Genomic DNA, 11,691 nt, shown 5'->3' with positions numbered 1-11,691 from the left:
CACAATGGAATACTATGCTGCTGTAAAAAAGAATGCTTACTATTTGCAATAGCATGGATGGACCTGGAGAGCATTATGCTAAGTGAAACAAGCCAGTGGGAGAAAGATAAATATCACATGATCTCACTCATTGTGGAATATAATGAACAACATTAACTGATGAACAAAAATAGAGAGAGAAACAAGCATGAACAGACTGTCAAATTTCAAGGGGAATGTGTGTGTGGGGGGAGGTGTTAAAGGATGTCCCCTTTTATTTTGAACAGAGCTCCTAAAGCCTTTATAATTTGTCTTTTGTTATGTTAATGAGATGACCTTTGGGAAGCACCTAAGGATGAGGGCTCCTTGCCAGTGGAGCAAAGATTAGAGGGCTAGAACTTTCATTCCCTCCCCACCCTCCCCTCTGGGGAGAGAAAGGAGGATGGAGAATGAATCAATCACCAATTGCCAATGATCAATCAATAATGGCTAGGTAATGAAAGAAAGAATGTATTTAGGAGAAGTGGCACACCTGGATAGAACATGGAAACACTGTGCCCTTTCCCCATACCTCACCCTGTGCATCTCTTCCATCTGGCTTTTCCTGAGTCATATTCTTTTATATTAAGTTGGCAATCTAGTAAGTAGAATGTTTCTCTGAATTTTGTGAGCCTTTCTAGCATATTAATCAAACCCAAGGAAGTGGTAGTGGAAACCTCTGATTTATAGCCAGTAGATCAGAAACACAGGTAAGAACCTGGATTTGTGAAATCAGGGCAGTCTTGTGGGGCTGAGCCCTTAATCTGTGGAATTTGATACTATATCCTGGTATATAGTTCCAGAATTACATTGAATTTTGGGACACCCAGCTGGTGTAGGAGAATTGCTTGATAGTTTGGGGAAATCCCCACACTTTAGAATTAGCACTAGAATCATTTTACCTACTCTCTGAAAGATTTGGCTTAAGAATTCATTCTCGTTTAACTTCCTTCCCTCAATCTCCTGCTTCCCCACTTGCCTACTGGTTATTCTTGGAAACACTTCTTAGTAAATTGCTTTCCCAGGAATCCTCACTTCAGCATTCACTTCTGGGAAATCCAATGTAAAACATGCTCCAATTGTGAAATACCAAAGTGGGGCCTTAGAGAGCCATAGGAGTGCACTGAGGTCAGAGCAATCTTCTAAGAAGGAGCAACATTGGTATGTGCCTGTGTGTGTGTGTGTGTGTATGTATATGTTTGGTGGAGGTGGAAAAGAAAGCTGTATGCGTGGGAGGATCCCTCAGAGCCAAAGTGAATTTGGGCAACAGCAGAGTCCAATTTAAATGGAGGAAAGTGTATACATGGGGGACATGGGGAAACGTGAGGCTGGACTAGCTGTAAGAGATGGAAGTCATGAAAGTCTAAGTCAACATTAAAAAATTGATCTTCAGGGTAATAGTGAATCATTGAGAAGTCATACCCTATGGAGTAAGGAAGTGATCTTTAGAAAGGTTATTCTGTTTGCTATGGGAAGAACATGTTTGAGAGGAGCAAAACAGGAGCCTGGGAGAAGATACGAGGCTTTCTCAAATGTCCTGGGCATAGCTGAGAAGGGATCATCTATAATAGATGGAGTGGAAGAATGTGAGTGCATTTAAGAGATGTTCCAAAGTTACAATCATGAGGACTCAAGTTTTGATTGAGTGAGTGTTGTAGTAAAATATAGAAATGTTTAAAAATGCTTAAAGAATGCCTAAAACCATTAGGAAGGTTTCTAAATGTTTGAGTTAACTTTCCTTGAAACTTAAAGTGCAATATTAAGGACACATTCCCCATTGCCCTGAAGCATGTGTACCCCAGAGATAAGGATTTTAAATTCAATTACTGACTCAGAGTGACTCGTACTCTCCCTAGATAACCACATGTAGCCCCTCACCCTGTTTGAGATTAACATGTGTGCACTGACGTAATTCATTGATAGCCACCTGAACTGCTGCAGGTACAAACAGGCTTCAAAAATAAATCCTGACCAGCTAACAATGCTTGTCTGTCCAGGCAGCCACAAAGGCATGTCCTTTTGTCAGTCCGGCAAGTGATGCTACTACATGCTCCTCTTCCTGCCAGACAACAGAAGAATGGCTAGTCACTCCCCATCTAAACGCAACTGAGCTCTCTGGTGAGGAATGCCAGCCCCCTGAATCCTGCATCCGGACCAGATCAGACCAGCTGCAGGACCCCAGAGAATAGCACCTCTGGGATACCCAATTAAGCTTGTACCCACAGCATCAGGAACTTGTGTGAGTAATAAAGTGCTGTGTGACTTGCAACTGCATCTGTTTCGTGTGGTGTAATTTCTCTGGCAGTTAATTGAATTATTTTGCATATGCTTAAAATGTAAATTAAAGCTTCTGGTCTTTTTGGTCCTAGGCCTGCCCTTGGTCCTGCTGGTGTAGAGTAGCCTCTTCGCTAGCAACTACTTGAATGTCCCAACTCCTGCACAAAGTTTATCAAACGGGCCACCTTAGATAAACACTTCAGATCCTTTCCTGGGATCTACTTGGGACAGTGAATGAGTGATATATGGGGATGGGTAAGAAAAAAGAGAAAGTAAAAATGATTCTGAGTGTCACAGGTCTGGTACTCAGGAATCAGGCCTTTTTTTGGTAATTGTAATACAGAATGGAATGGGTTCTCAGGATTGACTCTTGTTAGGGAAAGAGAAGAAAGTTGGACTCTGATGCAGTCTCAACAAAATCTCACTTAGTCAAACTCATGGGGAGCTGTAGAACTGAAAGGGTCCTGCAAGAGTTGTCTACCAATATCAGCCAGTCTTTGGTGCATATTACTCTGGGGAATAGCATATCATCTTCAGTTTAAAACAATTGTGGGAGGGAATTGATAGCTGAGCCATCAGCTAACAACCTTCATAGCTGCTGAAGGAGCAGGTCCTTCTTTCCCAATGAGAGTGCTGAGCAGCAGAGCACAGCAACATCACAGACATTTAAATGTTAAATGTTTGCTAGTCTTGTAGTGACATACAGAAAGCACCTGCTTCTCTGTGTCTAAATTTCAGGAGTAGATAAAATAAACTGGAGAAAAGGGGCTAGATGCTGGTCTTGGTCCCTTTTGGTTCTTAGGCACCTTTAAAAGTTCCAAACAAAAGTTTTGCATAAAATTTCAGGAACTTGTCTTACTTTGGGTTCCTCCAAAAGCAGACCCTGGGACAAGAGGTTCATTTGAGAAGTGATCTCGGGAACAATGAAGAGGGAATGGAGAAATAAGCAGAGAAAGGAGAAAAGCCTACAAAAAAAACACACACACATCAGTAGGCAGGTGAGCAACTGGGGCTCAATTCTGAAGAACACATCCTAGAATTGTTCCACCCAACCAGCAAAGAAGCTAAGGGATTTGTCTACCATCCCCATCCATCATTGGTTGAACATAATCCTGGTGGCATTAAATCTCTGGCATTTCTGATTACCTAAGTCCCATTGTAAACCCTATCTCTACCCCTTGCAGACTCCAAAAAAAAATATGGTCCCATGGTCAAAGAATACCTGCAGGCAGAGAGGTGCATATTTTACAGTAAGAAACCATCAGATTGCTCCCAGTGGTGAGAGTTAGAAGACACACTTAGGGCACCAAGATCAGCCACAGGACTCATATTCCTGGTTAAGAATTGTTTCCATAGAGGACTGAGGAATACCAAGATTGCAGAAAGCATAGCCAGAGAAGTAGGAAGCAAATAAAAACAATCTGGTATCATATCAAAAGTGGGAAGTGATCAAAATAACAGACATCTAGGCTACCCAGCTTCCTCCAACTGGGTCCCCACTAGAGGCACTGAGGAACTCAACTGCTGTCAGTGAGCTTGCATTTTCTGTTGTAACTCTGAACTACCCAGTTCTGACAACTCAAAGACCAAATGGAAAACTAAGATTGCCAAATGTTGGAGAGCAGTTTGGGAAATTAGGGTGCAATTCTTAGGGGGTCAGTATTGAAGGAGATAGTTAATCATTCACCAGTCTAGTGATGGGTTTGGAAAGTATGTAGAGGAGGCCAAGCCACTTGCTTTTGTGCCACAAGAATGCCTCAATTAAAATGCCATTCAGTTAGAAGAGGCCCAAAGAAAAACAAACCCTTCAGCTATAATTTTGCACTGGGTTTCTTTCATGTAAATCAAGGGGTACAAAAGACATTTCCATTCGTCATAAGTGTCAAAAGTCAAGAGGTCTGCAGCTATTATTCTGCTGACCATTTAACCAGCAAACCAAGTTCCTTCCTAAAACAAGATTCTGAGTCCAAGTTCCAAGTTCAACCACTTGAAATGTTTGACTGGAGTAAGCAATAAAGTCTCAAAAGGAGCTTTACATCAGGGGAATTTCTTCAGGATTGGGCTGTACTGTTTTTTGTGGTTGTTATTGTAGTTGTTGAGTCCAGTTTGCTTGCTCCTGAAAACACCTCCTACTACAAACAATTTGCCATTGGACAAGGGGCTGTTGTCAGGGGACAAAATTCAGCATACACAAATCTAAAGGAAGATTAAGAATAACTCGGTAACCTTGGGATAGTCTGGAAATTAGCAATGCTAACAGTCCCAGCACACAGTGGATGCTCAGTGAATAATGGTGGTGGCTGCTGCTGATATTCTGTAGGCAAAACCCACTGTGATAATTTCCTCACTCTTGGGAGAGACAAATGGGCTGATACAGCTGATATGTTCATAACTTCACTAGATTATAAAACCCTTAAATTTAGAGATTGCAATCCCTATGTTCTCCCCACCTTATGCCTCTGTTGATCAAATCACATGCAAGAGAGCTCCAATTGCCCAGTGCCTACACCATTGTGTCTTCCCTAGGTGATTCTGTTGATCATTTTGCAAATATTTGGGTAAAACAGGGAGGGGGATCATAGATTAAAATAAAAGGGCAGAGCTCCTGCATTGTTTTTCTGCCTTTGTACTGCTCAGTGATCTTGAATGAATTACTAAATTCCTCCGAGTTACAGTTTCCCAACCAGAAAATGGATAAATCACACCCTGTATACAAAGTGCCCTGATAAGACAATTGGAAATACAATCAAAAGTTTATCAAGTGAGATCTCTCAACTAGAATAAAAATTAAACCATGACATTTGGTATAAAACTGAATATTTTGTTAGTCAAATTCCATCAAAATTATACTTAGGTACATTAACTTAATTTAAGATCTAGTGGCAAATTATATTACTATTTGACACATTACTGCTCTGCATAATTATTCAATCTGAGCTCCCCTGAAACAAAGTAATGCTGGTGCAACCTAATTTTTAAATTTTGAAATAGTTCAAGAATAATATAATAAACACGCATACATTTACCATCCAGCTTTTTTGAAAATTCACATTTTGCCTTATTTTTCTTCACAAGTTTTCTTAAGAAATAACACATTAGCAGTCCAGTTGAAGCTCCCTATCTATCTCTTTCTTATCCCATTCATTTCCCTCTTTTTCCAGGGGTAAGAACTAAAAGCAGATGCAATTAGTGCCGTGTGTCACATGCCCTCAGCACACCTTTGGTTTCAGCCTGCAGCCATACTGCAGTACCCTACTTCCAGGGCCCAACTTAAGTCTCTGCTTCTTTACTCCAAGAAAAGTAATTAGTAACCTCCACATAGAAAAGTAACCAGTCATAAAACACATTTGATTTTCAAGAATTGAACAACTGTATTATATCTAACTTACTAAACTATATGCTACATCTGTTTCAACTCATATCACATTAACATCTAAAGGAGCTTTTGAATTTGAAAAATCTCAGTAGAGTAAATTTTCCAATTAGATGCAAATGTTTTTATATATAGAAAACTGAGAATAATATTTTAGCAAAATTATTAATTTCCTGTATTAAAGAATTACGTTTTTGCATTGAATCGGCTGTTTCCCATAACTGTCATGTCTTAAACTCTTGTTTCTGTAGCTCTTTCTCTTCATGATGCAACTTTACATGTAGCATCTCAATTGAGCCTTTCAACTCTATGAGAGTCTGATTTATCTGTTCCCCCCACACACCTAGCACAGTGCCTTACATATGGTGGGCCTTGAATGAATAAATGAATGACTTACCCTTTTATTCATGAGGCTACTGAGTCCCTCAAAGATTAAAAAAAAACATATTGATTACACACAGCTAATTAGTGCTGGACCTGGAAGTAGAACACAGGTCTATGAGCCAAAATTTGATTCAGAACATTTTTAAATCTATATAATAATGTCAGATTGGCTGGTCAGTGTGGCTCAGTGGTTGAGCATTGACCTATGAACCAGAGGTCATGGTTCAAGTCCCAGTCAGGGTACATGCCTGGATCGCAGGCTCCATCCAGTGTGGGGCATGCAGGAGGCAGCCTATCCATGGAGGTTTCTATTTTTCTCTCCCTCTCCCTTTCTCTCTGAAATAAATAAAAATATATTTTTAAAAATGTCATATTATCTTCCATAATTAGTGGTTCCTAAATGGCTCCTCATTAAAAACCAAAGATTGCTTTGGTTTGTTGATCAGTGGTTAGAGCATCAATCTGTGGACCAAAGGGTCTCAAGTTCGATTCCAGGTCAAGGGCACATACCTTGATTGCAGGCTGGATTCCCAGCCCTGGGTCGGAGCACATGTGGGAGACAACCAATTGATACGTTTCTCTCACATTGATGTTTCTCTGTCTCTGTCCCACTCCACTATCTTTAAAAATCAATGGGAAAAGTATTTTTGGGTGAGGATTAACAAAACAAACAAAAAATTCCAAAGATTCTTTGCTTAGAAGGGACCTTAAAGAGGCAATGATCTGGTCTCCCAAATAACATCTGATTCCTACCCTGGCTCTAGTCATAGCTGACCTGAATGAGGCCCAGCTTCAGTAAGAAGAAGCTACTTCCTCCAAAGGATTTGGCCAGTTTTGCCTCCTTGTGGCTTCCATCTACTCTTCCCTTAAATCTTCCATGACTCAAACAGAAGCATACATACTCATTTGACTTGGGTCTCATTCCCCAAATCCTTCTTTTGGCACTGAATATTAGAGCACAGTTGGCTCAGATAAGCGCAAAATGTGTTTCTAATTGAAAATAGATTAATGTTCAGTACAGTTTTGATTAGTGATCAGTATTGATGGTGATGATGAGCAAACTAAGCAGAGATTTGCATAATGACAGGTTAGAAAAGTCAATGGGTCCAGTTAGCTACTGATCCTCTGTTAGTGTCACATGTCATGGACTCTCAGATCCTTAAAGGCCCTTGGAGATCATCGAATATAATATTTGTCCTATGGCAAATCCCCAAAGTATTTTCAAACTTCTGTTTAAGCATGTCCAAGGGAGAAAACTTAGCTCATTCTGAAGCAACCAATCTCATAGTCACACAGACCCATTTGCCTAAAATTTCTTCCTGTTAGCTTGAAGCTTCCAATTTTTATTATATATATAATTGATTTCAGAGAGGAGAGGAAGGGAGATGGAGAGAGGGAGAAACAACAAGTGAGGAGAGAGAATCATTGACTGGCTGCTTCCTACATGCCCACTACTAGGGATTGATCCCCAAACCAGGCCTTGTGCCCTTGATGGGAATCAAACCTGAGACCTTTCAGTCTGCTCTATTCACTGAGCAAAACCAGCTAGGGGGAACCTGCCATCTTTTAATTTCCACCTATTGGTCTTAGTCTTTTACTCTGAGATTTTAAAATATTTTTTCATTCAGCCTTTCTGTAAATATTATAGAATCCCTTTTAATATTGAAAAAACATCGTCCTCATTCAATAGATAAATTTAAGAAGGATGGAAGCAGCAGCTAAAGGTTTAGGATGAGGAAAATGCTTTTTCATGAGTTAGGTTTTATAATTTGCAATTGTTTCCTATAGTAACTTTTCTATTTTCTATTATAGTAACTTTTATAATTTTGCTATTGTTTCATTGATCATCAAATAATAAATGTGCACTCTTCTACCATGTATCAAGTCCAGGGTGACACCTCCCTTTTCATAACTTAGTGTGACCTTGATTTTGGCAGTTGACCAGAAAATAACTGGCCTATCTACTTAGGCCTCTGAGCTAATCTGGTTGGCAGTCTGATGTGTGGTAATGTAGACTAAGTGTGGCCTTTGTAGTCAAATTAATATGCCAAAAATCAGTGTGCTAGTGAATCTTGGTTTCATTTACTAAAAAATCTAGCTTTCACTACCCACCTCAAAAGTACATTTTAAGAATTAGATATGCTCATGTATATAAAGTACTTGGCACTATGCAAAGCATACAAAAAATGCAAAATAACATTCTCTTCCTTAATCTTCCTTCCTTGCTGTTTCTGAAATCATGAATATTCAGTTATAAAAAGGAACTGAAATGTGGTACTATGAAAAAACCTATGAAATTATCTTTCATCTTAAGCCCATATTGCTAATTTTAACACTGAGGCCTAAAATTACTGATGATGCTTGAGAAAGTCATTTAACTTCTCTGAACCTTGGCTATTAAATATATTGAATTAGCCAAAACCGGTTTGGCTCAGTGGTAGAGCGTCGGTCTGCGGACTGAAGAGTCCTGGGTTCGATTCCGGTCAAGGGCATGTACCTTGGTTGCGGGCACATCCCCGGTGGGGGGTGTGCAGGAGGCGGCTGGTCGATGTTTCTCTCTCATCAACGTTTCTAGCTCTCTATCTCTCTCCCTTCCTCTCTGTAAAATATCAATAAAAAATATGTTTAAAAAAATAAAATAAATATATTGAATTACAATATATGCTTCCTAGTCTTAGGTGTAGCTTTACAAAACCTATACCCATGCCAAAAGACTTATGAAAACATGCTAAAAGTCACTAATCATCTGAGAAATGTAAAGCAAAACAATGAGATACCTTCACACACCTGTCAGAATGGCTATCATCAACAAATCAACAAATGACAAGTGCTGGTGAGGATATGGAGAAAAAGGAACCCTCATGCACTGCTGGTGGGAATGCAGACTGGTGCAACCACTGTGGAGAACAGTATGGAGTTTCCTCAAAAAACTAAAAATGGAACTCCCATTTGACCCAGTAATCCCACTTCTAGGAATATATCCCAAGAAAACAGAAACACCAATCAGAAAGGTTATATGCATCCCTGAGTTCATAGCAGCACAATTCACCATAGCTAATATCTGGAAACAGCCTAAATGCCCATCAGCGGATGAGTGGATTAAAAAAAACATGGTACATCTACACAATGGAATACTATGCTGCTATAAAAAAGAAGGAACTTTTACCATTTGCAACAGCATGGATGGAACTGGAAAGCATAATGCTAAGTGAAATAAGCCAGTGGAAGAAAGATAAATACCACAAGATTATACTCATATGTGGGATATAATGATCAAAAATATTGTCTCTGGATCTATTATTGTTCATCAAATTATGTTGATCATATGAAATTATATCAAATGGATAATCTCCATTATCCCACATATGGCAGGGGAGAGGGAGGTATTAGAGAGCAACCAAAGGACTTGTATGCATGTGTATTAGCATAACCAATGGACACAGACACTGGGGCTGTGGGGGCTTGCCTGGGGTGGGAATGGCTGGGGGGGTCAATCAGAGAAAAAGGAGACATATGCAAAACTTTAGATAATCAATCAATCAATAAAATAAAAATCTATACCCAAGATACCATCTTTTTGAATCCCCACCAACAAAGCTATTCAAAGGACACTAGAATTTCTCCCAAGTCTTTTATCATCTCTAAGGTCAACTTCATGAGTCTTTTCTGCCCAGATTATCTGGTATCTGTTTATCTATATACTTCTGTATACTCCTAGTGGTTTTTGATGCATCTTATATATTTTACAGCATATGGATATCTATAATAGTCTTCTGAAATTCTCAGTGTGCCATGGAAACTCAAAAACCTATAATACTTAGCAACCAAATTCACCTATTAGAGGAGGAGTTTTTAAAGGCATATAGACTTAATAACAGCTCTCATAGCCAAGCAGAATGGGGCTTGACTCTAAGATCAGCTTAAGGTCACATCCAGGGATGTGACATTGCTGACACAATGGCCCAGACAAATGTCTCTCTGGATGGAACTGGCCCTGACTCTTGGCATGCCTTTGGTAACTTGATAAGTGTATGTGTGTTGAGGGGGTGGGAGCGGGGTTGACATGGCACTATTGGGTTGATAACCAACTAGTTCTTAGAGAACCATAAGGTTCATCATGCTGATCACTAAAAGAACTCCAGTCAAATGCAACAGCTTTGATACTAAATCCCACAGTTTTAAATGAATGCCAGCCTAGACCATCACTCATTTATTTGAAAATCTGCAAACATTTATTGAGGGTCCTATCTGCTACATCTGCTACAGGAGAACAGGAAAATAAGTTTCCTTCTCTGCATAATTCTGGATAAAGGTATAAGGTAAACTTTCTGAACTCTGCTAACAGTCCTCAGCTTCCCTCCCCCAAAGACCTTGCCAGTGCTGCGTCAGGTCTATTCAATATGAGTTCCTTGATTAGAGCAACTTATTCGTGGGGAGGATATTTATTTACCTGGCTAATCCAGACATTTTCTAAGAAAGATAATAATAATGAAGCTCAACCAAATCATTTATCTTCCAGAGCCTAAAATAAATGAAGAGGCTAGGGTGGTAGGCTGGGTGCAGGGATAGGGGATTTGGGGAAGGAGGAGGATGCAAACTCTACAATCTCACTGATTTGAGGCCAAGGTTAAACAAGCCTGACATAGTGGTTCATCAAATTGGAGGCAAACCCCACATCTATTGGATCTCATTAATTGCCATACTGGGTTATTGTCAATCTCAATCAGTTCAGCCCACTAAATGACACTTCCGTCTGTCCACACTTGCTTCCACCTTCCATCTATTGGTGGCCTGACTCCATTCCCAGAAATAATTTCACTGTTTTCTGTCATGCCTGCTACTGGCTGTCTGCTGGAAATCCTAAAAGCCCTGCAGGTGGTGAGCAAAATAGCAACTGGTGATTCTCATTTACCAAAAGCCTTTCTATTTTTAATTTTTTAATATTATTCCATGCTAAAGTTTCCTTTCTCTCCCTCCTATCCTTTGTGGTATTTTTAGGCTGTGCTGGCTCTTCAGAACAAGCATCTAGCTTGCTGGGCACTGCAAATAGCTTTCCCCCTTACCTGCCAGTCACAGTGTAGTACAAGCATGTGTCATGTGGCGAGCTGGGCGTTTTACTTCAGCTTTTTACACGGGTTTTGCTTCTGTGTTCTGCCAATCTGTCAAAAAATCAAAGACACACCAGCCTCAAAGGGGAGGCCCTGGCCCCACAGCTGCCTGCCAGGGTTATTATGAAGGCCCATCTATCCTGTACCAGGGCTCTGGGAAGCAACTGGCAGCAAACAGGGAAAAGCAGAGATCAGGGATATGAAAAGGGAAAGGCAATTTAGGTGAGAGGAGGGTGGAAAGGGGCATTAGGGATCAAGACTTGAAACATGAAAGCACTCTGGGGATGCTGCAGTCATGACTACTTTTGGGCAAGGACAGACCTGAAAATTATCTGAGATGCTTGCAGAGAAGACCAAAGGTCCACACAGCCCAAGGTCTCCTCCGTCAGGGGTAACTCAGGAGCTTCCATGGGAAAGAGAGAGAGGTGGAGCAAGCTTGTGAGCCATCCTCCTTTACATTATCCTCCCCATCACTTCTGCAGGTTCAGGGAAAGGACTTTCAGCTGTCTGGCCCTCCCTCAAAAGCTATTG

At 40.4% G+C, this 11,691-nt stretch overlaps 1 long non-coding RNA gene across 3 annotated transcripts in view; it reads left to right on the top strand.

Moving 5' to 3' along the window:
• Positions 1 to 1,996: 1,996 nt before the first annotated feature.
• The window catches only part of LOC311615613, a 72,954-nt gene continuing 63,259 nt past the window's right edge, over positions 1,997 to 11,691 (top strand). For all 3 annotated transcript variants that reach the window (XR_014793773.1, XR_014793774.1, XR_014793775.1), the window contains exon 1: positions 1,997 to 2,257. This is a non-coding gene — a long non-coding RNA (uncharacterized lncRNA). The remainder of the gene's footprint in view (positions 2,258 to 11,691) is intronic.

The sequence above is a fragment of the Pipistrellus hanaki genome, assembly GCF_964339955.1.
Source record: "Pipistrellus hanaki genome assembly, chromosome: X".
Lineage (NCBI taxonomy): Eukaryota > Metazoa > Chordata > Mammalia > Chiroptera > Vespertilionidae > Pipistrellus > Pipistrellus hanaki.
This window is presented reverse-complemented; position numbering and strand designations above follow the sequence as displayed.